This window comes from Argiope bruennichi, chromosome 1 (assembly GCF_947563725.1).
Source record: "Argiope bruennichi chromosome 1, qqArgBrue1.1, whole genome shotgun sequence".
Taxonomy (NCBI): domain Eukaryota; kingdom Metazoa; phylum Arthropoda; class Arachnida; order Araneae; family Araneidae; genus Argiope; species Argiope bruennichi.
The window spans coordinates 58,097,290-58,123,443 of record NC_079151.1 but is presented as its reverse complement, the minus strand read 5'-3'; the positions used below and the strand labels follow the sequence as shown (position 1 = coordinate 58,123,443).

General features: G+C 28.5%; 1 protein-coding gene across 4 annotated transcripts in view; it reads left to right on the top strand.

The window, feature by feature from the left end:
* LOC129956775 (kinesin-like protein KIF26B) overlaps window positions 1-26,154 on the top strand; it is a 617,661-nt gene that overhangs the window by 101,374 nt on the left and 490,133 nt on the right. Inside the window, exon 1 of one of the 4 annotated variants that reach the window (XM_056068924.1) lies at window positions 322-393. The exons of 2 other annotated variants lie outside the window; for them this stretch is intronic. The gene's annotated coding sequence lies outside the window, so the exon portion shown is untranslated. Of the gene's footprint in view, window positions 1-321; window positions 394-21,665; window positions 22,184-26,154 lie in introns of those variants that run through there. One more of the 4 variants, XM_056068774.1, reaches the window with a different exon arrangement.

The window sequence follows — 26,154 nt, the reverse complement described above, 5'->3', positions numbered from 1 at the left end:
TGATTTATGGTGATATTATAGAGATAAAAGTTACCATCCCTACCGTAGATATTGATCGAGGATTGCCTTTTGATTGTCCAGTATTCTGCGTTGTTAAATGACTTTCTGATGTTCGCCGCTATCTTATAATTATCTATCACGAGAGTGGGATTGAAGATTAATTTCTTGATATTTTGGGTTCCAACGAAGACAGCTTGTTTACTTTAGTTTCTGTTTAAAAACAGATGACAACTTTGTCAAGGATTTGATTTACGATATGTCACATGAAAATGATAAATATATTGCTCATTTCCCAATTAAAAAGTACGTTAAAGGTTTTTAAATGAATTTTTCATTTAAAATACGATGATTATTAACTTTTGGACTTGACCTTTTTTGGAGAAATGCTGATTTGTGAGTAGTTTTGTTTTTAATTATGAATAATAAATATTTTTAAATTTAAGTATTAAGAGAGGGATATATTATATTCCATAAATAATTTCTTTAATCGTGCCATTTTCACATTCTAATCTTTTTTTATAAATTTATGAATTTAAAAGTGTTGTCAAATAAATGTGAAAATGGCACTAAAACAATAAAATTAAATAATTGTGACCATATATTCTTTTAACACGTTTGCTGTCATAATTCATATTTTTGATTCAGTCCATTATTTAATAAGATGCTTGCTTCTTTATTATCTCTTCATTGTAGAACAGAATATCTAATTAAATAGATGTGAATCATAGGTGATTCATATGATGAAAATTATGTTAAAACAGTGAATCATAGGTGATTCATATGAAAATCATGTTAAAATAGTGAATCATAGGTGATTCATATGATGAAAATCATGTTAAAATAGTGAATCATAGGTGATTCATATGATGAAAATCATGTTAAAACGGTGAATCATAGGTGATTCATATGATGAAAATCATTTTAAAACAGTGAATCATAGGTGATTCATATGATGAAAATCATGTCAAACAAGGATATATAAACTAAATGTAGGCATATTCTACTCGCATCAAATTCTACAATGAATGAGAACTTTTACTGTCAACCTTATATGAATGTCAAGGCAGTCAGAGCGTTAATATTTTAAAAAAAATGTACTCCATTGTCGTATACATAAAATTAATATCCTTTTGACAGTTCAGTGAAAATGCAAATTATTTGATTATTTTTGTATTATAATTTCGTTTTTTTAGAATGATGAAATACATATGTTTAGTAAAGTATTATTAATACATATGTTTAGTAAAGTATTATTAATACATATGTTTAGTAAAGTATTACTAATACATAAAGTTTAGTAATCAATTTTTTTTGTATTATCGTGGTATAAATTGGTTTAGATTTTTGTATTGTAAATAAAAAAATATAATATCCAATTTTCAAGTTTTATTCAAAAAACTTCAAAGAATTTAAATATTATTAATATAGTCTGAGAGATTCGATATTTTAGAAAAATTTATTTCTTTATTCACACGAACGTTACGCCAGTTTCTTTTGCATGTAATAAATTTTTCCATTCTGAGAAAGCTTGTTATTTTGTGTCAGAAGTGGGTCATAATAAAATGCAATCTAGTACTGAATGTACTGAAGTGGTTTGAAATTTTGATTTAACTTTATATTGATTTTTGTTTTCTTATGCAATGATATCAAAAAAATTAACTGTAGATTTATTTGTTCTCATTATTACAAAATAGAAATGAGAATCAATTATTCAAAACAAAGGTTTCTCTACATTTCAAACCTTCGAAAAGCACGTTTTTGGCATTATGTCTGTCTATTTGTCGATCCATCTCTGTGTGAATACAGAAAACTGTTAGCTATACGGATGAAATTTTATAAATGGATTTAACACCAAATGTGTAGACTCTTAGCAAATTTTTAATGAAATCCAATCAGAAAATTTGTCTATCGACAGTTTTGAGTACAAAGGAATTCAATAATTACCAAAAATAAAGAGTTATAAAGAAAAAAAAATTAGAATACAGATTTAGCATCTAAATTTCATATTATAATAAAATTTTGAACCCAATCTATCAAAGGCCTGCCCATCCTTTGGGCTATTTTTTCTCATATTGATAAACGCAATTACCAAAAAACTGTATGATTTAATTGAATAAAATTTGATACATGACCTTTTAGCAACAACTATTGTTCTATGTCAGATTTTATTTTCAATGTTCGGGTATTTGTATATTATCCGCATGTCAGAAATTAATCGCCAAAAAAATCGCCAAAGATCACATGATTGATTCGGTAAAAATGTTAGATTCACGTCAAAGATCTATGCTTAGTAATTATTTTTCTCTAATGCGATGTTAGAAAATTGCGATCTTGCTGAATGTCTTCAATTTTACGTTCTGACAAGGATATCAATTATATCATCATTGATATAATTATTAGAGATTATGCGAGAAAGTTTGGGGAAGACTATGCTCGCTGGTTTATTATTGTAACAATAAAAATTATTTTGAGGATACTTTAAATTAAGTAGAAATCCATTGTAGATTGGTAGAATTTTTTTTCATTAATTTTTTATTAAAAATGTATTATTCTATTTAACGACTGAGTTATTTTTCTTATTATTTTCTTACTTCCTCTTCATAAAATATGAAATCTTATACATTTCTTTTATAGTTTTGAATTTATATATTTTCACTATCTATTTTTTTTTGAGTAATGTAATAAATTTTGTATTTGAAAGAAAATTCAAACTTCTATTTTCGTTATAATAGTCATGTTCATCTTTTATCAATAAAATCATTCTTTATATTTTAACATTGTAATAGACAGAAAGTATAGCTTATTTTAAAGAGAGAAACCAGAAAAGTGACTTAACCCACTTTAGCCCACTCTCGCGTTCAGAATTTACCGCTAAATACAATGATCTCTCCACTCACTTATTCTTTTACCTTGCGTTTCTTTTCGAAATGGTTTATTGGCACTTATTTACGAACTTTCTGCTGCGCTTTTGAAAGCATTATAGTGTTTCAATTACTTTAAGTGGATCAAGGGTTAATTTTATTTCTTACTGGAACCGAATTTCGAAAAAGACCAATTCTTTAAAAATACTTCGATATTATAGTAAAAGAATACTGTGCTCTTAGATTCTATTTTCATAAACTTGTTTTCTGTACATAAGTTATATTTTTAGATAAATTTATTTTCAATATTATGTCTTCTGGAACTATTTTCCTGTTTTAAACTGAAAATAAATGAGCTAGAATATATTGTTATAAATAACATTCCGTTGTTGAATATTAAATTCTAAAAGCGATTTTATGCGGACTTAAAATTCCTAATGTTGTACTTAAGTAATATTTTATTGTAGACATTTACGAACAATTGACTTCGGCCACATATTGGAAAACATAAACCATTTTTTTCATCCACTTGATGACATTTTATGATGTACAATATAGATATTTTTAAGTACAAAGATTGTGAACTGTTTTTCGATGGTGGCATTGGACCAAAAACATATATCTTAAGTTTTTTCTTCTCGATATTTGTCTATAACCCTCTTAAAAAGGGGGTTCTTTTTAATGGAAAAGCAAGTCATTTTTCAGATGTAACCAAGTTTTTTTGTCTGCTTATTTTTAAAAGCAAACCAAACAATTTTTTCGTAGTTTTGTAGTTTTAAATGTAGAAACCATAAAAAAAATGATGGCAAACAAATTAGATCTAAATTAAATTAGATTAATATAAACTAATATGTGTATCAGTAAAAGCAAATGAATTAAAAAAATCCTTGATGTATATTAAATTATTTAAGTTTTCATAGTATTATTAGATTGTTAAGGAATTCATCAGTATGGATTTTACTATTAGGTGTAGAAGTGGGTCACAATAATAAATTTAAATTTTTGTTTCAATTTCATTTTTATTGTAAATTAAGAGATCGCATCCTTTATTTAAAGGTATAAACAAACAATGGAAATTGATTTTTTACCCGGTATGGTGTATAAATAAATTTGAGTTTTAAAATTGCTTGCCTTTCTCTTGGAATGGGCTCAAAAATATCATTAATCCACAAGGAGAAATTGTGTCAATTATTGAAAAAAAGGAAACGAAAGTAGAAAAAAGATATTATTTGTTTCGTAATAGAATATAGAGACTCTTAATTATCGTCTGTGTCAACATATTCATAGCTATTTTCTACCACTTTGAAATAGCATCCGGGATGGTCTTATTGATCAATTCATTATGAAAATTAAGATAGACATTGTGGTAAACGCATAATACCCCACATTCCAGTGCGGCTTAGGTATCCACTCTTTATGCAGATTTACGACATGTCATCCGAGTGAGAGTTGTAAGCCTGACAACATTATTGTGAGAAATGAGAACAAACCACTTTATCTGAAGTTTCTCATCCACATACTGTAAATGCTTCTTGGTGAACAGTACCGTTATAAGGATTATAGTGTCCAATCAGGAGATTTCCAGTGTGGATTTTCACTGGGAATCTGTTTATGGTTAACATTATTATATTTAAATGATACCGATTTAATATAACTTCAAAGAAAAGAAGTTCAAAAGATATTAATTCTACCCACGACACAGTACACTCAAGAGTTCACTCTTTTTGTAGATTTACGAAATGTCATCCGAAAGAGTAGTGAACCTCGTACTATTATTAAACCAAACAGGGAAGAGAGAACCAGCCACCATATATGATGTCCCTCTCTTTCCATATTGTAAATGCCTCTTGGTGAGACAGTGCCGCTACAAGAATTATACTGCATAACCAAGTGATTAGAAATCCGTTTATGGTCGTCATTATTATATTTTTAATGATTCCATCTTAATATAACTTCAAAAATCAAAAAATGTTATTTTGTTGTGTGTTATTCACTCAACATTAGACAAATTAAGACAGTAAAGAGTAATTCAATTGATTGAAATCAATTTCGGAAGATTCATTCTAAAGTAGCTCTCTGTGGCAGTCAAGCTCAATATTAAACGCTCCCAATCACAAGCAGTCGGGAGGGGAAAAAATGGCGAAAATAAAACGTTCTCTGTGTGGGTTTCCATTAAAGTGAAGTACCAAAAACGTAACGTTTAATTAAAGGCGACAAATCTCTTTTTAGAATAATGTCCCTTCCGAGATCCTTTCCGTTAAACTCATTTGCGGAAACTTCGCAGAAATTATCTTCCGGACTAAGTCCGGAAATGTTCGCTGGATGGCGAAACACAATCGATATTTTAACGGCACCCTTTAGTTTCGGATGTCACCTAATTCACCTAACGAAGGAGTGCTTTAAGTTAATTTCCCCTCTGCCATTCACTCATTTCGTCTTGCTCGGGATTTCTGCAGTTGAAGAAATTTCCGGCCGGGTCTTCTTTGCTGTCATGATTGGATTTCTGTCTCTCATATTCATATCCATAACAAGTGTCTTCATGTCTTTGTTTTACGACAAATGAGCAGCTTTTAAGGTGTAATTGGATATGAAATAAAATAAAGATGTTCGATTGTGTTTGTTCACTTTGCTGAAAAAGAAAAGCGGCATATCAATTTTTCTAACCACCCATTTCAGTTACTCTATTTGTGATGGATGTATTAAACTGGCGGTTCAGTTACAATTACAGTACACTCCTGAGTATGCGGTTTTCGACTATCTGACCCAGTTTACTTTTATAGTAATTAAACGAGTAATTTAAGATTTTGCATTGGCAGCATTGCCAAGCATTGGAAGCGGGCGTCTGCTACGATCCTCCTACGTGTCGTGTGCAAAATATAAGTTGCGACAAAAAAAGGGCAGTATTCTTCTTGAACCACATGCGCGTTCATAGCCTTCGTGGTTTGAGATAAATGGAAGACTTAGTACTCAATAAGAAATGAGAAAATACTTATTATAATATTGAGTTTTAGTATAAAAACTTGTTCTCTTGGTATTGGTGGGCAAAGAAATGAGTTCACAGAACTCCAGTCTATCCAGCTTGTTTGTTGTCCGACCTGCCCTTCCGTCTCATTGGCTGGATACTTGGGAATGTACTGTAATTAAATTTATTTTAGGGATAGAGAAGTGATTGTTTGATTTCTTTCTGTTTTAGCCTACTCCATTTATTTATTTGTAATATTAATCTTCTGTGTCTATTCGAAACATATGCCTAAGATCTATGAACCAAATTAAATTCATAAACCATAGTTTCCTTTCCCATATACCTATAATTAAGAACAGTGTTTGAAAATTTACTATATAGGTTCAGAAACATCCACTATTTAAATTGATAACAATAAAGTTGTCTAAATAAAATTGCACCCGTCCATCCTTGCGTTCACTCATTTCCAAGCTTTTCTCTGGTCATGCTCAACGCTTGTTGCAAAGTCTTAGAGACCTCCACGACTAGCTTCTGGACTCTTATTTAAGAAAAGGGTTTAAATATTATATTTAATTATGCTATGAACAGTATTTTATGTTATATTACATTTATACAGTAGCATTCACTGGACTAAACGATTATGTTTAAACTAATAAAAGTGCATACATCTGCCCTATGTATATACTGTTCTATCTCTCTCTTACTTTTCTCTGGTCATGCCTAGCCTTTGTTGTATAGTGTTCAAGGTCCATAAGAAGACCTCCATTCTTACTGGCTCCTTTAAACCCTGTTGGAAGAAAAAAGGTTGCCTTTTGGTTTACTTCACAAATTCTTGTAATAAGTGGTTTCTTACTTTCTTGGATGGATTTAGTGCGATGGTTATTAGGATCTGACTATAGAAATCCTAATTTTGAGTCAAAATCATATAATGAGAGCGACGCCTGATTTGAAATACATCATCTTCGTTTCACAGATTAAAAAATCATCCATCCCTCTTTGCACTCATTCATCTCTATGTTTTCTCTTTCTCTTCTCTGCTCATATACTGTTGTATAAAAGATTCTCGATGTCCAAGAGAAACCTCCATTCTTTCTGATGTTTGACTCTATTTCACTGATGTGTTGAGAAGTAGCCCAAGAAATGGGTCACCATTTTGGGTTGTGTGGGATCTTCTCCAAAGAATCTTGTAATCGGCGATGTATTCTCGTTGTTTTGATAAAGTGATCATCAGATCTTACTGATAACTTCATTAAATCCGAACTGTACTTAGATGCCGATGCCGACGGCGACGTATGGTCTGGTTCACTTATTCAGAATTCTATACATCACTTAACAGGATAATATTTGGATGGATTTATTACATTTAGTCTTGTGAATGTTAGATATTTTTTTCCTTTTTTATGAAATTACATTTAGAAATCGTGACCTTGCAAGCCAATGTTTCAATTGCGAAAGAAAATGACCGCTAGTCATTTTATGGACCAATGAATGTTTGACCAATATTGGTTTTATTGACCTTAAATCGGATCGTTCTTCAACATTTCGCCTATTTACTGACACTATGTTTTGGCAACATTTATTTAAAAGGCTGATTGAAGTTAACATCTAATAATATTTTAAATTTTCTCAATGAGACGTAATACAGATTCTGTAGCGCAGGAGTGTCTACTAAAGCCTGCAACTTGAAAAATTCAAAATTACATTAAGGAATTAATTATCTTATCTCACAAAAATGTTATTTTTGTTCTGTTTCTCTATTTTTAATATTTTTTTTTTTTGTTATTGATCCTAAATAGTCTTTTTGAACTTACTAAAACAAAAATTTCTCTATACTATAAAATATAAATATTTAATCCATATCCATATACTCATACATCAACTTTTATTATAAATATTGAAATAACCTTGAAGACATTTTTGATGTCAAATTTGGAACGAATTTTTTTGTAATAACATAATATGTGTTAAGATATTAGAAATGCTAAACTTTTACTCATACTTATCATTATTAATATCACACACTTCAGCTACAGTCAGTTAATACCACCGATCTTAAAGTACAGAAATCAACTGGTTGGAAAAAAATATGTATTTCACAAATAAACAATTAGCATTTTTTTTTTTTTTGTTGTTGTTGAAAACCATAAATTTCCTTTGTGAAATGTATGTGCATTTATACGTACAGGCGTCAATTTTATTTACTTTACGTGTCAAATTTTTGCAACTTGGTGAACTCATATCCTTCGTGGTGTCAATAAGCTATGTTACGGCTGTACTACCGCTATGCAAATATTTTTCGGGTGCTTCTTGGAGTAATGTGTTTTCCCCTTCTTTTGAATGTTTTTATGATATATCTTATAAAAATAAAAATCTGCAGCGAAGCAAGCAGTTGTAAATTCTTTCCGTGAAGGGAGACATTTTCGTAGAGAATTTTAATATCATCATCATTATTAATTTTCAAAATTTTAAGGAAGAATTCCATGGTATTTGATATTTTATTAATAATAGTTGAATTTGTAATATCCAAAATGCAATTAAAATTCCATAATGGCCATTTCTGTTTAAGTATGGAATAAAAATTGCGATTGAAAATTAAACTTGTGCTGAAGTTCTTGTTGCTTTTTTTATATTTAAAAATCTTCAAATAAGCCTTTCATATTTAATTTAAAATTACAAAACTGCTGGCTTAAAAATAATTGAATTATTGGAAATACAGAGTTTACATGATTACTTTTAGCCGGTTTCTTTTCTTTGGTCTTGTATTCATTAAATGAATGTTGCATTTCGGTGCTATTATTACAAAGAAGAGGGTGAAATTATCTAAATATTTTGAAATATGTTAATAGATGAAATAAACATTGGGAATTCTTTTTTATTTTAAAGAATTTTTTCTATAAATATTTAAATGAGCATTAGCAGTCTAAGCAATGAATGTTTTGATATTATTCTATTTTTAATTGGTTATTTAATTTAAGAGCATTTCAGCTTGAAATACATTCGATATCTCTTATAGATTGCGAAACTTTTGTGACATCGGTTACACTTTGATAATTATATACCTTCAAGACAATGAAAGAATTCTATTAAACAAAAATTTAAATAAAAAGAAATTTTAACAAAATTATGAAAGTAAGATTTTTGAAAATGAATATCGGTGCTATAAATCTTGATCAAATAGATTGGTGGCATATTAAACACTATATCATTGGCAGATTCCATTAATCCTGTTACTAATATTTCTTGTTTCAAAGATCATGGAGCGCATGAAGCTGCTATAAAATGCATTAATTTTCTGAAGATCTTGTAGAGGAATGAGAAAGGTCAAATTTCTTAAAAATAAATTATATTTTTTATATTTAGGTGTTCAGCTACATTGGAGGATTGAATCATATCCAGATGATATTGCATACATGAATTTCTGCTTCTAATTGTTTCTTACATTTAGTCATTTTAGGGAATTATAGTTTATAATTGAAGATAGATGATGATAGATGTTAGAATAAATTTTGGATTCTATGACTTACGTCATATGTATTTCGCCAATTAATTTCGGAGTTTAGGGGCATATTTTGTAAGAAAAGAAATGCATTATAGAAGTAACATTGATAATAGTAACAAAGCAAAAATAACGTGTAGTATTGTCCGTTTCCAGAAACAAATATCTTCTATCTTTGGTTTATGGGCAACATGACTCTGATTTTAGTAGAATAGGAATGAGATGAAAAATGATAAAGCAAAAACTTTACTTTTTATTTAGAAAAATACAGAATCAAATTTATTTTTATTTACTGATTTGTTATAAATTTGGACTTTCTTAAAAATATTAAACATTATCAATCTTGGTCAATATGTATATCAATCACCCTTACCACGAATAAAATCATCAAATTGTGACAAGCGTCCCTTTTTTCCATTGAATTGTACATTTTATGTAACTGTGGAGATATGTGAATTAATTCCATAAAGCTGGTCTCCACTATAATGGATGCAAATGGGAACACCTTGTAAATTTTTCAAAATTATTTTATTCGTTTTCTTCTCCCCATACTTCTAAATAGTACTAAAAATTATCGCTTTAGTCCTTTTTTACTGCTACTTAGTTCCTGAGAAGTTTGGGATAGACATATCTATCTACAATTTAGTAAGTAATAGTAGCATATCTGTCTCAAATTTCTCAGAGGCTATCTATCTACAATTTAGTAAATGAGTAATAAGTTTAGTAATGAGTTTCTGAGGAGCTATCTGTCGACGCTTTAGTAAGTGAGTAATAGTTTCATAGTGGAGTATGTATATCCCAAATTTCTGAGGAGCTATCTATAGTAAGTGAATAACAGTAGCAAAGCGTGAATAGTATCCGAAAGAGACGAATGTTTCTTTTCTGATAACATTCAGAATTTTTTCTTTTGTATGTATACGTATAGGCATGTAGCAATCAAGATGGATAAGTTATTTATCATTGCAATAATGGATTAACTCGAGCTAAAAATAAAGCAATTTCAGTAACATTTTTTTTTTTTCAAATTTTCTCCTAATTTCAAAAGAAATGAGTGTTATTTCTTTTTTTTCTCCAATGTAGAAAAAAAAACGAGATCGAGATGCTGATTTCGAGATACAGCCATCATTACACAGGGAACAAATGCTTGTTGGGGGGAGGGGAGCAGTGCGAAAAAATTGAAACACACTTGCGAAACTGTTATGCAAAACACAAACGTAAAAACGAGTATTACTGAAATTGCAACAGAATTGCGGCCGATGGAGAGAGATGCTAAGAATTCAGTGGATGACGCTCCAATAAGAAGAAAAGGCAAGAAAGGATGGAAAAAGGGGGGGAAGGGAATGGGGGGTGGGCAAAGAATAAGGAGAAAGAAGGAAAAATAAATAAAAAAATCGAAGAGAAGAAGTTCCAGAAGGCGAGGTATTCGAGCTGCCAGATCGTGAGGCGAATGGACAATGTGAATGAAATAGGGACCAGATAAAAATGAATTTATCCTGGATATTTCTGTGATGGCCTATCATCAAAGCAAAGTGCTTGATTCATAGCGTACGTGTCCGGTGGAATGTCCGGCTAAGATTTCCTGGAATGTGCATTAAGATCAGATAATGAGACTCGGTTCCGCTTGAATTAAGTCCCATCAGTTGGTGGTCATCTGGGATTGAGATTTCGCACTCTGTACATGAGTAGATCAATTTACGATTTTGAAAGGATTTTAGATTTTTATTTTAAATTAATATTTGAAATTCCATTCGAAATGAAATAAGGTAACTATGAAATCAATATAATATAAAAAAACGCTTTGTTGACGAATCGAATTAAAATAGTCGAATAGAGATTCAACTTTATATATTTTAAAGTAATTGCTTATTTCATAATAAAATATCAAGATTCCTTGATTTCACCATTCATCTAAATGCTACTTCTTTCAAAGCAACTTATTTGAACTTCTAATTATTTTTTAGATAAATCAAATTTTTGAAAAAAAAACTAAATATTTATAAATGAAAACTTTTGTAGTATTACTAGAAACGTTTGGTTTGTTCCCTTGAAAAATAATCAATGTATTAGAATGTGGCAAGTATTTTTCTCGAAAAATTAATATTTCTTTAAAGTTACTGTCATAAAAGGTGAGTGTTGCTAAAAAGTTTTTATTTAACAAACTGATTAATTCTTTTCAAATCAATTTGAGATCGATAATAATTGTCCTTTTTCTCAAAATTCAATTTTTAAAAAACGTTATCTTAACTTTTATCACGTTATTCTTAACATATAAAAATTTCCGTTGAGTTCAAAATATAAAATCATATAAAAGTAGCATATAAATGTCTTAAAATGTCATGAATTTGATTATATAATGAAAAGGACGATTTTTTAAAATCATTTTTCAGAGCTTAAACTGTTTGATGATGATGATGCCGTGTCCGGAAAGGGGCTGCAGTAGCTTCTGAGGGTAAAGACCCCTGAGCACCCGAGGGCAGAAGTCTGACTTCTAGCTCATATGAAGATGAAACACACACATTCGCTTGCACAACCCCTTTTTACAGGGGGCACATTTACACACCTCACAATGAGAACACAGTAACAATCATGCCCGAACCGAGACTCGAACCCAGAACGCCCAGGTCACGGGGAAGACGCCCTATCCCTATTCCAGGACGCCGGCGCTTAAACTGTTTAGTAAAAATAATTAGTCATTTGAAGGATCTATGTTTTAGGCACCCTTTCGAATTGCCCCATATATTTTATAATGCCTTTTTAATTTTTATGAACTTTTCTTTGAGAATATTCTATATAAAAGAATGTTCTCTATAAAAGAACAATTATTTTTGAATTTCTTAATTCTATCCATTCATATGTTTGGTGAATTGAATGTAAAATAATAATCAAGTTTCAATAAATAGAATTTGCTTGACAATAAACAATTTCATAGCTAAAAATTTAAAAAAAAACTGGCTTCAAAAGTAATTTTGAAATACATGGATTCGACAACGAATTTCGCATTCCCTTTATATGAATTTTAAATTCAATGTATTGTAAATTTCACATAGAATGATAACTATAGACGGATTTTTATTTGATATATGATAAAAATAATGTGATGTTGTTTAGGTTCTAACTTTCATTTTTATCCGAATAAATCTTAGTAAAATTGCTTTAGAGCTCAGCAGACTTATTCCAACAGAAAAATAACATTTATTGAAGCGTAGTCTGATTTCCCGAGTGATATTTCATTCATTCTACATCATAAGAAAATAAATTCTATAGCTTTCTTTGATTGTTGTTTGCTTCTCGAAATGTTGAGAATATATTATTTATTTGGATAAGCATCTACAAAAATCAAAAGCTGATGAATATAAGGAATTTAATAAATATAAATTTAATAAGTATAAATTTAATAAACCCAGTTATTAATATGACATTTTGGATATTGTGATTACTTTACGATGATAAATCATAACTTAAGTAAGTATTCATTGCATCAACCGATATCTACACCGTACCCTGTTTTTTCTTTTTTAAAAATCCGTTTGATAAACGGAAGTTGATTTTGATTCTTATATTTTACATTTAATGTAATATGCAGCCATGTTTTTATCATTTTCAAATTGAAATTTACACAATTTATTCTTAACATCTCAAAACTTTTCAGCGTTCTCTATACCTACATTTTATCTGGGATATATCTGACCAAATTACAGAGCATAGTATCTAGTAAAAGAATCCTTTTTTAAAAATTCTTAATATTTCCAATCTTGATGACGATTAGAAATATTAAGAGTTTTTGAAATGAAGAGATGAGATGGAATTAATTAAAGCATAGATAATGAGATGAAATTAATTAAATAAAAATATTTCTTCCTTTTAAGACTTTATAACAGCTTGTGAATGTTTACTTACTTTTAATTAATATCATTATACACATTTATAGGAATAATATACATGAGTGGATGAATATTAATATTTTATATTTACAATACTATATTTTATAATATTATATATTTACAAAGCTATTAGATATAATATTACATAAAAATATAGAAAAATCTCCCAAATTCTGTTTTCAACACCACGCAACAATGTGGCAATTAACTCGCATGTTGGAAATTTTGTTATTTCCACAACTTAGGGAGGATGGAACAAATTTTAATTTTCAACAAGATGATGTCCCATCTTATTAGGGTTTAGATGTTAATAGCCGACGTAAATGAGGTTTCTCACAACGCTGAGTTGGACTTGCAGGTAACGCAGATTTTTCCTTCGTCATATAGCCATCAAGATCGCGGTATCTTACCAAATGTTATTTGTTTTTTTAAATACGTCAAAAGGCTTTTTTAGAATACTGTTGTCGAACACAGTCAGTGAATTCAAAGAAAACATCAGTGCTGCATTTAGAACAATAGGCAATGTAGAAATGAATATTAGTAGAACAAACATGCGCAATTAAATTAATTAATGCTTCTCTTTATTTTCATGTTTCACTGAATACATTACATGTTATAATTTAGAAAATATAAATGTTTTGTATCTGGCCATTCATTTACGCTAACCTTGTATTTTAATTTTTTTGACATTTTATACATTTATAAGATCAGTGATGTGAAAATCTTTCAGAATCTGAACTATAATAGTTAAAACCCGCAACTGTTCTAAGCGTTTCTAACAAGCTGATTAATAAATGCAGTTTATTATATGAATTTATATATATTAAACAGATGTATTAACTGCAAATAAATATAATTTTCATAATACAGAGATTCTTTAGCCGTTTGTTATTTTTGAAATGCTTTAAAATTTGTTTATGCATTTTGTTTTCAATACAAATTTGATTTTATTCAGCTGAATAAAATCATCTTATTTAAAAATAGAAAAGTTGCATCGGACTCCAAAGATTTTAAACATATAACAAATTTTAACCACCTTTCTAAACAATTTTATTTTATAAAACGCTGAATGCGAAATTTGATTTTTTTTTTCTTTTTGTATTTAACTATGCATTTAAACGCATTTTTTTCTTTGAGAATTTGAGATTTTTTGTGATTCGAAGTAAGAAATAATATTTCAAGAGAGATGCGAAATAGGATTATTATTTAATCTGCTCTTCTATTCTTTTTTTCACGAAATAGGATTTGGTCTCTACTGTTTTCTCTTTTTTCTTTTATACGAGAATTTATTTTGTTATTATTATTTTTAAGAATGTTCCTTCCCATATGAATATTGATAACAGTTATATTCCCTTGTTTTCTTATTAAACGGAAAATAAATTCTTCCATCCAATCTCTTGTTTGAATACTGTTTAATACTTTGGGGTATATGCATTTTTGAAGCTGTAGTAATATTCAAAAATTGTAGCATTTAGAATGGCCTTTTTGACTTAAAAATTAAAGTAGATTCAGGGAAATATATTCGAATGTATTTTATTTTGAGGCCGTTTTCTACTCCTAAGTATTAAAAATAAATCAGTTGAACCGAAAATGAACTTTTCTAATTCGTAAAAGATGTTTAGGTTAAAAAAAATCGAGTAAGTTATGTAACGGAAAATAAAAATAAACATTTCTTAACATAATTTAACAAATGTAAACCTCATTTTTGTTTTGCTTTGAATCATGAATAGGTCCTACTCCATGAGGAAAAGCATAAGAACAATAATTTCTTTCGAACTTTGTAATTTAAACTTGATGCTATTCAGTATTAAGAATTTTGAAAGTAGCAGATAAGAAAATTCTGTCAAAAATTATTTTGTCGTATCATATTGATAATTATTTTATTGTTTCTAAATTTTATATTTTATTAATCCTACTGGAACCTCATAAAAAAATCCTTTGCAAAGATTTTCAAATGCAAAATGATTAAATTGAGAAAATTCTGCTATGAAAAATCTGCTAAATCCTGTTTCTAATATGCGGGAAAATCTGATGAATTTTGTTTCATTCTTTCAGACTAAATTAAATTACTTATTAAGATTATTAGAAGCTGCGGGAATTCTAAATTCTTAATATGCTTCAATAAGGAGGGTATCCTAGTTGAATTTGTGAAATTCAGTACTAAAGAAATTACAAATAAACTAATTTCATAAATATATATTAATAATATAAATTTTAATGAATGTTATTTTTCTGATGCTTTGAAGGATAGGTTGTGAAACTTTGAACTACTAAATATGACTTAGATAGACAATGAAAAATGACAATATGTACGTCAATTTTTTTTGAAATTTTAAATAAATATTGATATTAAAGCCATGTTATTTCAATATACTTACATCTATTGTGTACATCTGCCTTTCTAATAGAGTTAAACTCCATGATATCATAGTGTCAATAAAGGTTTTTTTTCTTGTCTGAAATCATCTGATCTTTTTTCAATTGCACGCTATCTTTTGTGGTAATATAATTTGTCTGATTTTTAGCATGTAAACTGAGCAGATAATAAATAGAATCACTGTACTTGCTTTCAATAATGGAAAAATTTACATGATTCAGTATTTGAAAAAACATTGAAAACTATTAGAATTTCATTGTAATAGGTTTTAACCTATTGTAGTATATTTTGAAAATAAATAAATAATAACCGATATTCAGAAAGAATCTGTAAAATACCTTAATTGAAATTGAAAATATTATTGATAAAATAATGTTTTCCGAAAATATTGCGAGAAACACCAAAATCTCATATAATTTTTAACTCATTTAACTTTTCACCAAAATTTCAAAAGAATCGACCCAAAGAATGATTCATACCCATAAAAGTATATCTTTGCTACCTCTAGATCAATTGGTTTATCCTGTAAAGCCCCAAAGCACACAAAACGTTTTCTTTATTATTAGTAGAGATTCTAAAAATTGATATACTGCTGTACAACATGTATAACATCGCTTATGATTGAATAAAAGAAAGGAATCAAATATTATCGCAAAGAGTTTTAAGTATTTAGTGCTTAAATTTTTATTTGACGTTAAATTTTAAATTTAACTATCAAATTTTCTGGAGAATGTTTTGCTCTTTCTTTAAACATGAAGATTTTTTTTATATCGACTCACTTTTAAAATTGCTTAGTTTAAAATCGCGCAATGTTTCATTAAATTCTATATTCATAAATTTAGTATGTAATTACCTGTCTAAGAATTCAATTTACTTTATTTTAAATTAATTAAAAATTCATTAAAATTATAACGTTTTAACTCGGTGATTTCGGAACGTATTAGTTCTCAAAAAATGATTTTATCACATTTCAAAATTCGAAAAATTATGTTTTTCAATTATTATATTTTTTACACGCAAAATTTTATTTAATTTTAATGAATTTTTCAATTTTTTAAATCAATTAATTTTAGGTTCATTTTGTAGAAATGCTATTTTTTTGTTATAATGAAGCTAAAATTAATTAATTTCACGTTTGCGTTTCCCGTTGCCTCAACATTAATTTCACAACAGAATAGTCCTTTTCACTTTCATTGCCATGATAATGCTTTTAATTTATTAGTAATTCTAATATTATTTGTATCACTTGATTTGTTCGGACAGAACTCGTTAATAGTTCAGGGAAGCTTTTTAAATTATGGCTTTTGGTCATAGAGAAAATAAGGTGTTCGATTAGAAGCTTGGATTGGCATCACATTCCAAGGGGTGATACCCTATACCGATGGGGCTATGTGACGATTGGCATTTCTTTTTCTCCATATGCTTTACAATTTCATAATTATTTTTTGATTTCCAATGATAATGCTATTTTTATCCGTGAAGTGTTTTCTTTAAGCAAAAAATCACTAGGCATAATATGGAAAGGCAAATGGAGTCAAACCAGAAGAATAAAAGACTGTGATGGTATGTAGATTATTATGATCCATGCAGGAAGCAACAGGAAGAATGTTTTTAGGAACATTTCTTTTAATAATCACATTCATACACTAAAAAAGCACAAACACAAAGACAAGGCATTCACGCGCGCGGCTTCACAGTTCAGCGTCACATCTCATTCCAATTACAATCGAAATGAACTATGGGATGTCATATGGGATGGTCTAATCAGGCATCGCCATCTAGTATCCAAAAGAGAAGATAAGAGTAATGCAACTGCTACAAGACAAATAAAAGTCTAAAACATTATGATGCTTCTGAGTTTCAGAATCGGAACTTAAAAGTGTAACGAAACTTTTCCATTCGTAGATATTTACAACATGGTACTTCATTGTATTTAAAATAAAGACTTTGACTGTAATGTTATATTAACGCGAGTATTGCGCTCATAAGTTATTCATTTGGTGGGGGTGAGGGGTGATTACTTTTAAAATACATTGTTAGAATATTTTGCCGAATTGTTTAAATGTAGACGTTTCTATCAAGAAAAATTATATTTGTTATACATTTAAGAATCAATGCAAACATTTCTAACTGAGATAATTTCTGGTAGATTGTATGAAGATGTATTTCTAATTAAGATTAAATATAAAATTGGGAATAATGAATTGAACACTGAGTTATTGAACAGAAGAAAAATGATTTAAAAAATCGAGATCTGTTATAGCGTATTTAAAGTTATGTGAGAATATTTTTTATTTTATAAAATAAATTTTGATTACTAAGTGTTGACTTTTTTAAACCACATTTTATTTCATGAAATGTATCGAATTTTACCGCCATAAAAGATTTATAAAAGGTAGATTGAGCATCCTGCTATGATCTTTTTATAGAAGCAGTTTCATTGATACAATTAGAATTAAAAGTAAATGATGGCAAATCAGAATCTAAACTCAACCGTTTGGAATTTATAATATTTTTTTATATCTTATGTTTTATACAATGCAGATTTAAAACAAATTCCCATACTTAATAATCATCGAGTACCTTTTTCCGGCGTCACAAGTCTCATTTCCAAAATCATCATGCTTTCATGTGATAAAAGTTAAATAAATAGGTATACGAAACGTTGTTCAATTACATATAAAAAAACGATTGCAGTAAATTGAGAAAAGTACAAAAATGGAATTTTCTTTAATCTCCAAGTTATTTGTACTCATTTCCAACATGCAACCAAATCACGACGAGTGAGTTTAGCAGTTGAAATTATACAAAACTCTACACACTCTTAATCTCACAACGCAACACACCATGTTCTCATATGATAAAAATGAAATAAATAGGTATACGATACAGTTGTTCAGTTACAAAAAAAAATCGATTGCAGTGAATTGGAACAAGAATAGGATAGAAATTTTTGATCTCAATGTTCATTGTATTCTTTCCCAACATGCAACCTAATCACGGCGAGTGCAGATTTCGCTGAAATTTTACAAAACTCTTGATGCAGTCTTAAGCTAATAATGATCATTGTTTATCTGTAATAGAATGAATTCAGCTTACTTGAAAGAAGATTAAAATTATAGTTATCAAAGCTCCAATCATAACTATTATGACTACTTTCAGTGATTTGTGATCACAGAGAATATGGATAGAAATTGTATACGTTCAGATATGATCAATGTAAGAGTGAAGACGCATTATTACTGATATGACTTCTTAATATTCTCTGACCATACACTAGATTAGCGACAAATCTTTTGATGTGATTAATTAGATACATTAGATGCGAATTTAAATACGCCAGAATATTTTGATAGTTCTCTAGTAGCTTTAAGAATTTATTAGCTTCAAAGTACCTTAAAATTTGTATTTCTTAACGTCAAGGCAGATCCATTTAGAGAAACTATAAAATGGTAAGATTTATTAAGGCTTTGGGTAAGTTTGGAGAAAAAATATTAAGGCTTTTATTATTTTCAAGTGATACGCAACTGATATAATTGACCAATCTTCTCTGACCATTCATCAAACTCTTTGATGTGATCAATTTGATGCATTAGATACGATCTAACTAGCAAGAAAATTTAACAGCTTACTGATAACATTTAGACTTCTTTAGCATCAAAGTATCCTAAAATGTATGTTTTATCATATCATGGCTCATTTATTTGGAGGATTCATAAACTGGCAATATATTCATCAATTAATATATCAATATTCTTAATATATGGCATACTTATATTCCCCAATCGTTATGAGGAAATTTTTTAAAGAACGAAATTAATTCGCCTTTCATTAAAACCTTGTACACAAGCTCCGAGAAAAGTTTTGAAGTTTTAATTTTTTCAACAACCATCTGTAAGCAATTTTTTGCTCTTTTGAGCATTTCCTGTCGGAGACAATTTTTGCTAAAAGTTGAAAGAAGTAATTTATTCTATTTAGTTAGAGAGTATTTATTTTCTATTAAAATTGTTGATTTAGTTTGGAAAATAACATTCTTTAATGAAAATATCATTTGAAATTTTCAATAATAGATTTCCATAAATCAAGGCCGCCTCTTTCATTAATACAATACTATTTGTTCCTCAAGTATTTGTTAAAGCAATCCAAGCATATTTAGCACAATTTTGTTGGCGTTTATTTCTGAAAACCTAATGAAAGGCCTGAAAAAATATTACAGTATGTTCCCCCCCTTAAAAGTTGCTTTCTTTACTAAAATTAAACAAACAAAACTCATAAACAAAATTTTCAGGCTTTTTTTTTTTTTTTTTCATTTTACATTTAACGGTAAGAGTATCTCTTTAAAGGTATATGACCTCCAAAATTTAAAATGATATTTAGGAAAACATAATATATTCTTATACTTACTATGCATTGTCACTTCAAACGTAATAAAGAAATTTATTATAATTTCTTTTTGTATCATAGAATCTGTTAAGTTCTCCAATTAATCCGATCGATTAATTTATGCTTCTGTTCGAAATATAAGAAAGACTTTCGAGTAGAAATCTGTCAATTTGGAATTATGACAAATTCAATGACATTATTTGGGTCGAATTTTCATTTCCTCAAAATTTTCCATGTATACATCTGCTGAATAAAAGCGCGAAAATGCATAATTTGGCCTCACATATGTATCATTTATTTTAGCATTTTATGTAACATCTATTTTTTTAAAAAAAATAATAGAGCGATCATATATCTATGGGAAACTGTAGTAAAAGAATAGATTCGAAACAATAATTTCATGTCACAAAATTCTCGTTTAATTCATTGCCTACAAGCCAGTGAATTCTTTGGAAAAAATTAGCAGTATAGATTTTCAGTTAAAAAAAATAAAACTCACGAATTCATAATATTGGTGAATGCTTCGTATTTAAAGTATCTTTATATTCTTTTATTAAAACTTAATTTAACTTGTGTAATTTTTCAGGGGCATCAGGCAGAATGCAATTTCATATGCCGGAATTTTTTTATTTGTGGGTGACTCTGTCTTCTTTTAGATCTTTAATATTTAAACATGGAAAATTATTTGGCGTAAAGCATTTCATTAAATGACTGAAAATGAATAACTTTTTAGATAAGAATGTTCTTTTTATCATTAATATTTTATTCATTTACCTATATTTATTTACAAATCTGATGTTTGGAAAATAGATATTTTCGGATAAATATGATATAGTGAATTTTTTTCTTGCTACATAACTATTGCAAGATAAAAAAAAATCTTGTTTGGTTATTATTATTATTATTATTAATTACCTAAAAAAATTGTGAAATAATATTTACAAATTCTTCATATCTGAAACAATTCATTCAATACATATTAATTAATTAATTGCATTCAGATTAATTGAATTTATTTATTTGTATCCATATTATATTGCCTTTTAGGCCTCATCAACTCTTTCCTGTCGACATTTTGAGCCGAAATTCATAAAAAGAGGCAAATTATTCCGATAATGTCGAATGGCAGCATAGATTCAGAAATGGTTAAAATGCCTTGTTATGTTTAAAGGTAATTACAAAAGTTAAGAAGTATGTAAGCAACTACAAGATAAACATTTTGAGATATACTGTATTTATAAAACACCACAGGAATAAATTCTTATTCTGAATTATATTTGAAAATTTATTATCGCTATTTTAAGTATTCTATTGTTCGAAAAACTTGTATTTTATTTAGTGTCAATTTTCATGCACTTAGATACAGATTCACTAATGGATCTAACATCCATTAAAAAGTTCATTTCCCAATTACATATCTGCGATCAAATTTAATTTCAAAATTCGGCAATGAAATTAAAGAAGCGCGCCCCGCGATCCTGCTTTTTCTCCCCTAAAAAAACATCAAATCAATGGCAGGCTTTTTATTTAAACCCCCTAAAAAATCTCCGAACCCTCCAGCTTACATTTTCAATATGTGTGTGCCCCCTCCAAACTAGGCGGTGTGTGCGCAGAATCGCCACCGGCTCTCGTCGAGTCGAGCATCGGGCGCTAGCTCCGCAGTTTCTATCGGTGCCCCGACCGAAGAGCGGACGGCCGAAAAAGATCGCCTTCACCGCCAATTCGCCCAATACACCCCTCCGGCACCGGTAACACCCTCTAGGAAAAACTATTTCATCCAATCCAATGGATATCTATCGGTGTACTATAGTTCTCTAAATGTATATAGGTTGGTGACTTAACCAAACAAAGTTTATATTGCCACAAATTAATAATAATTAGAGTTTTTTTAGAATTTGACATAGTGGATTAATGTAAATTATACTCTATCCATGCGGAGATTTTTAGCACCTCTGGATATCATCTAAATATGAAAGTGACGAGTGTAACAGCTCCCCTAATGGAATATATTCTGAATTAACACTCATATATATATCCAGTTTTTTAAAGTAATTTTGACTGACTTGCTCTTGTAAAGTAAGTCCACGTGTTGTGATGTAAGCTTGGTACATTACATGTCTGAACGGGAAAATATTTGGTGGAATTTTTCGCCCACTGTTGCTTAAGCAGTGTCGATTCTGAGAAGATTCTACTCAGGTTTACCTCAAGAGCTCATTGATTCAGGTATTCATGATTAGTATTGAAAACTGATTATTTTCCCTTTTTTTATTGATTGATAATATTTCATTATTTATATAAATTTTCTTTGCCGGTCTTTTGAGTTTGTGTTAAATGCTGTTATGGATTTTTCGTATTATTTTGTTCTTTAGTGTTTAGGTTCGTTGACATTATATATCATGTTATTCTTTAAAGAAAAAAAAAAGGAAATAACTTTTGTCATTAAAAAAGGCCTTTCTCCTCGAAATATGGAAATTTCGGGGGAAATTTATGGTTTCTCAAAGTGTGTATTTCAGGGTAGTTCCAGAGCGTGTTTTTCTCAATTTCATTGACATTATGTATCATGTTATTTTTTTAAAGAAATTAATTTTGTCATTAAAAAATGGGCATTTCTACTCGAAATATGGGGATTTCGAGGAGAATTTATGGTCTCTCAAAGTGGGTATTTCAGGGAATTATTAAAAGGATTAAAGTTCCAGAGCGTGTTTTATCAATTTCACCATGTATTAGCGTCAAATCGATCTATTATTCATTATTTTTGGTCTATTATTAAAAATCGATGACGCATTTATATGGGTGTAAAACTCTTAGATAATTTATCTAAATTGTTGAATTAATTTTTTTTTTTTCGTAATTTGTATTTACATTTGTATTATACATCTTAGAAAAAGAATTCTTGTCTATTAACAATATAAAATAATCTTAAAAGCTACAGAATAATAAAATTCCTTTGCTTTTTACGATAAATATAATGATACTTAATCAAAGCTGTCTGTTGAATAGTATGTTCGATATGAATAATTTTTTTGTGATTATATTGTTTACTATATAAAAGAAAATTCTTGTGTATTTTAAAATCATCTTTTCAAGCTTCATATGTTTGAAGATATGTATACAAAATCAATTATTTGCTTTAAAATATTTTGTACTTTATGTTCAGTTATGCACATATTTATCTTAAAAAAGAGTAAAAATTTGATTTTTTAAAAATATGTTTTTAATATAATTATTATATGGAACCTTCCATTACTAAATATGCCTTTAGAAATATTAGTCAAATTTTATTAAAAAAGCTTCTAAGTTATATATTGTAATCAATTTGCTATATGCTATATAATTTTTATAAATAATTTTTGACAGTTTTATCCAAAGCTTGAATTATGGTAATTAATGCATATGAATTACTTTTCAGCAATTGCAAATTAAAGCTAGTGCTGAATACATAATATTTGTATTTTATGCTAAAATATTTAAGATTTACATGATATTTAACTTATTATATTAAATTTTTTTAAAAATATTCAAAAATCCAATACATATTTTAAATTTAGAATTCTTTTAAAACTAAGATTTTTCCCGCTGTATAGCTTCTTTGTGATTTTTAAAATTTTAAATTATTTCTACTTAACAATTATACAGTGTCAAATTTAAACTTTTATAGATTTCGAAGAAAATAACGTATGGTAATCAATTCATTTTTCTGAATGTAATTTGAAGACATATGAATGTATTTGAATCTTTTATCAATTTTTTATTCGCTTTTATTTTTATCTTTTTATTGCCGAATTTAATGCGAGGAAAATTTGATAAAATTTCGTAGTTTATGAATGAATTAAAGAGTTCTTGAATTGCAGAATGTTTTATTGTATTTCTCAAATTTGGGACTATTATTTTTTCTATGAAAATGCGTTATTTGGGACATGCATTTTCCTAAGTTTTTCAGAAACAACTGAATGAAATTAAAATAATCAGACAATCTGATAAAATGCAGTTATTATTTCATTCGACAACATAGTTACTATAATCCTTATTTATATTTAAAATTCACTCAATTCAAATTATGAATAGTTCACTAAGAAATAAATCATATAAACGAATCATTTCATACAAATTCGATTTTTTTAAATTGCGGTTTTGGAGCAAAGTTACATTTCGATTGACAATTCATCCAATAAGCAGAGAAGCTGATAAAATACAGTGATTATCTCTTTCTACATTATTAACATCGTCGACTTTATTTATTTGAGGTTGACATTCATATTATGTCCAAATTAGTTACGATTCATTGAGAAATGAATCGTTTCATTCAAATCCAAGAATTTTTCAGCTGCGCATCTGGAGCAAAATAGAATTAGGATTGGGCAATTCAAATAACAAATGGACAAGCTGATAAAATACAATGATTACCCTCCCCCCTTGCCATAAATACAACAATCTTTAATTACATGCTACTGTTGTGCTGTTCACATTAATAACGATCCACTAAGAAAACGAATCCAATGAAACAAGCCAAGTCTAAGAATTCTTAAATTCTGCCTCTGTAGTTGGGAGAAACTATCGTAGGGAGAGGCATTCGCCATGCTTTTATTTGTCTTCATTTATTGTGCAATTAGTGAAGCTACGGTCCAAGTCTAATTATTTACCTTACTTTCTACTCCTTTCTCTGGGTAAGTGAGTTAAGAGAGTTTTCAAAGCGAAATTAGATAAGACAATACGCCTGCCTTGTCCTCCTCAAGACAGTAAGGGAATGTTACATTCCAGACTTGATTAAGTGCATTTGAATCATTCAAATATCAATTAAACATTCGCTAAAATTAGGTTGTATTTAGTGATTTATTCGAAATTCTTGTTTTTCCCCCCTCTTTCAAGAGAGCGTAATATTTAAATTAAGTTTTAGGATTTCTCTGAATGTTCGAATGTTTGGTTCCAGAATATTCGACTTAAATTCCAGAAAATTTGATTATTTTTTCTGTATATCCAAACATTTGTTTTCCAGAATTTTGATTGCCCGTATTTACAATTCAAAGTCATTGAATGAAAAATATGCTTTAGAATATTGTATCTGTAATTGTCATATTTTACTGAAGTGTAGATATCGTTTTCAGGTTACCTTATGTAACCGAAGAAGGAACTCAGTGAAGTTGTTAGAAAAATGGCCGAAAGTTTATTTTGTCTACTGACCATATTTTTAGAATTACATTATTTTTCTTTTTTATATTTTCAAATGAAAATATTTAAAGATTTTATAATATTAATTTTAATTAACAAAATGAATTAAAACTAACTTATAATGGCTTCTTTTTATGATTTTTTTATTCTTTTCAATACCTTAGATTAATTTCCGATTGGAAATTTTTTAATGTACTTTGTTTCCTCTTTTTATTATGCTTTATTTCCGATTATTCCTTTATAAATTTGCTTTCATCGTCAGACTTTAATCACCAAAATGTACTCATATATTAAAAAAATTTAAAGTTTTTTTATGACCCCTAACTTATTCAAAAAATAGATAGATTTACAGGAGGGCCAAATTGTGTTTGTATTTGATGAAAGACAAAATCTGATTCAAGGAGAAAGATCATTCTAAGAAATTCCTTTGGAAAATTATAGACGTTAAAGATTCAATGGTAAAAATGTATTCATATTGAACTAGGAAATCTTTTTTTAATATCAGCTTCAGTTTAAAAGAAATAATTTCTTTGACTTCTTTGTACTATTCTTTGGGGTATATTCGAGTTAACCTTCAAACATAATGCATTATTTCTAAGAATAACTTTGTTTATATCTAAACATTGAGGTAATTATTGCTAACTAATTTTTCTTGTAAAGACTGATCATGTCATTCTGATTCTGCAGGTATTTTCTCATATTATATCTTAAGAATTTTTGGCTTCAAATAAAATAATCAAATAATACACGCGCATGTTGACATATAGATAGCATGAAAATTACAAAACACTTCAAAATGAACTTTTTAAAATCAATCATCGGAAAACATAAATAATGTTTACCGAAATTTTAAATCGTAATTGCGAGTTTTCAAATGCCAATTCATTTGCCAAAAATATCCTACACGATTATGTGGGAACGGAATTTTTAATTTTTAAAACTCATATAATGAATTAATTAATTTGATACTATAACATCAAGTTGCATTCGTTAAAAATAAGATATCATCGATTAATTTCATTTTAACT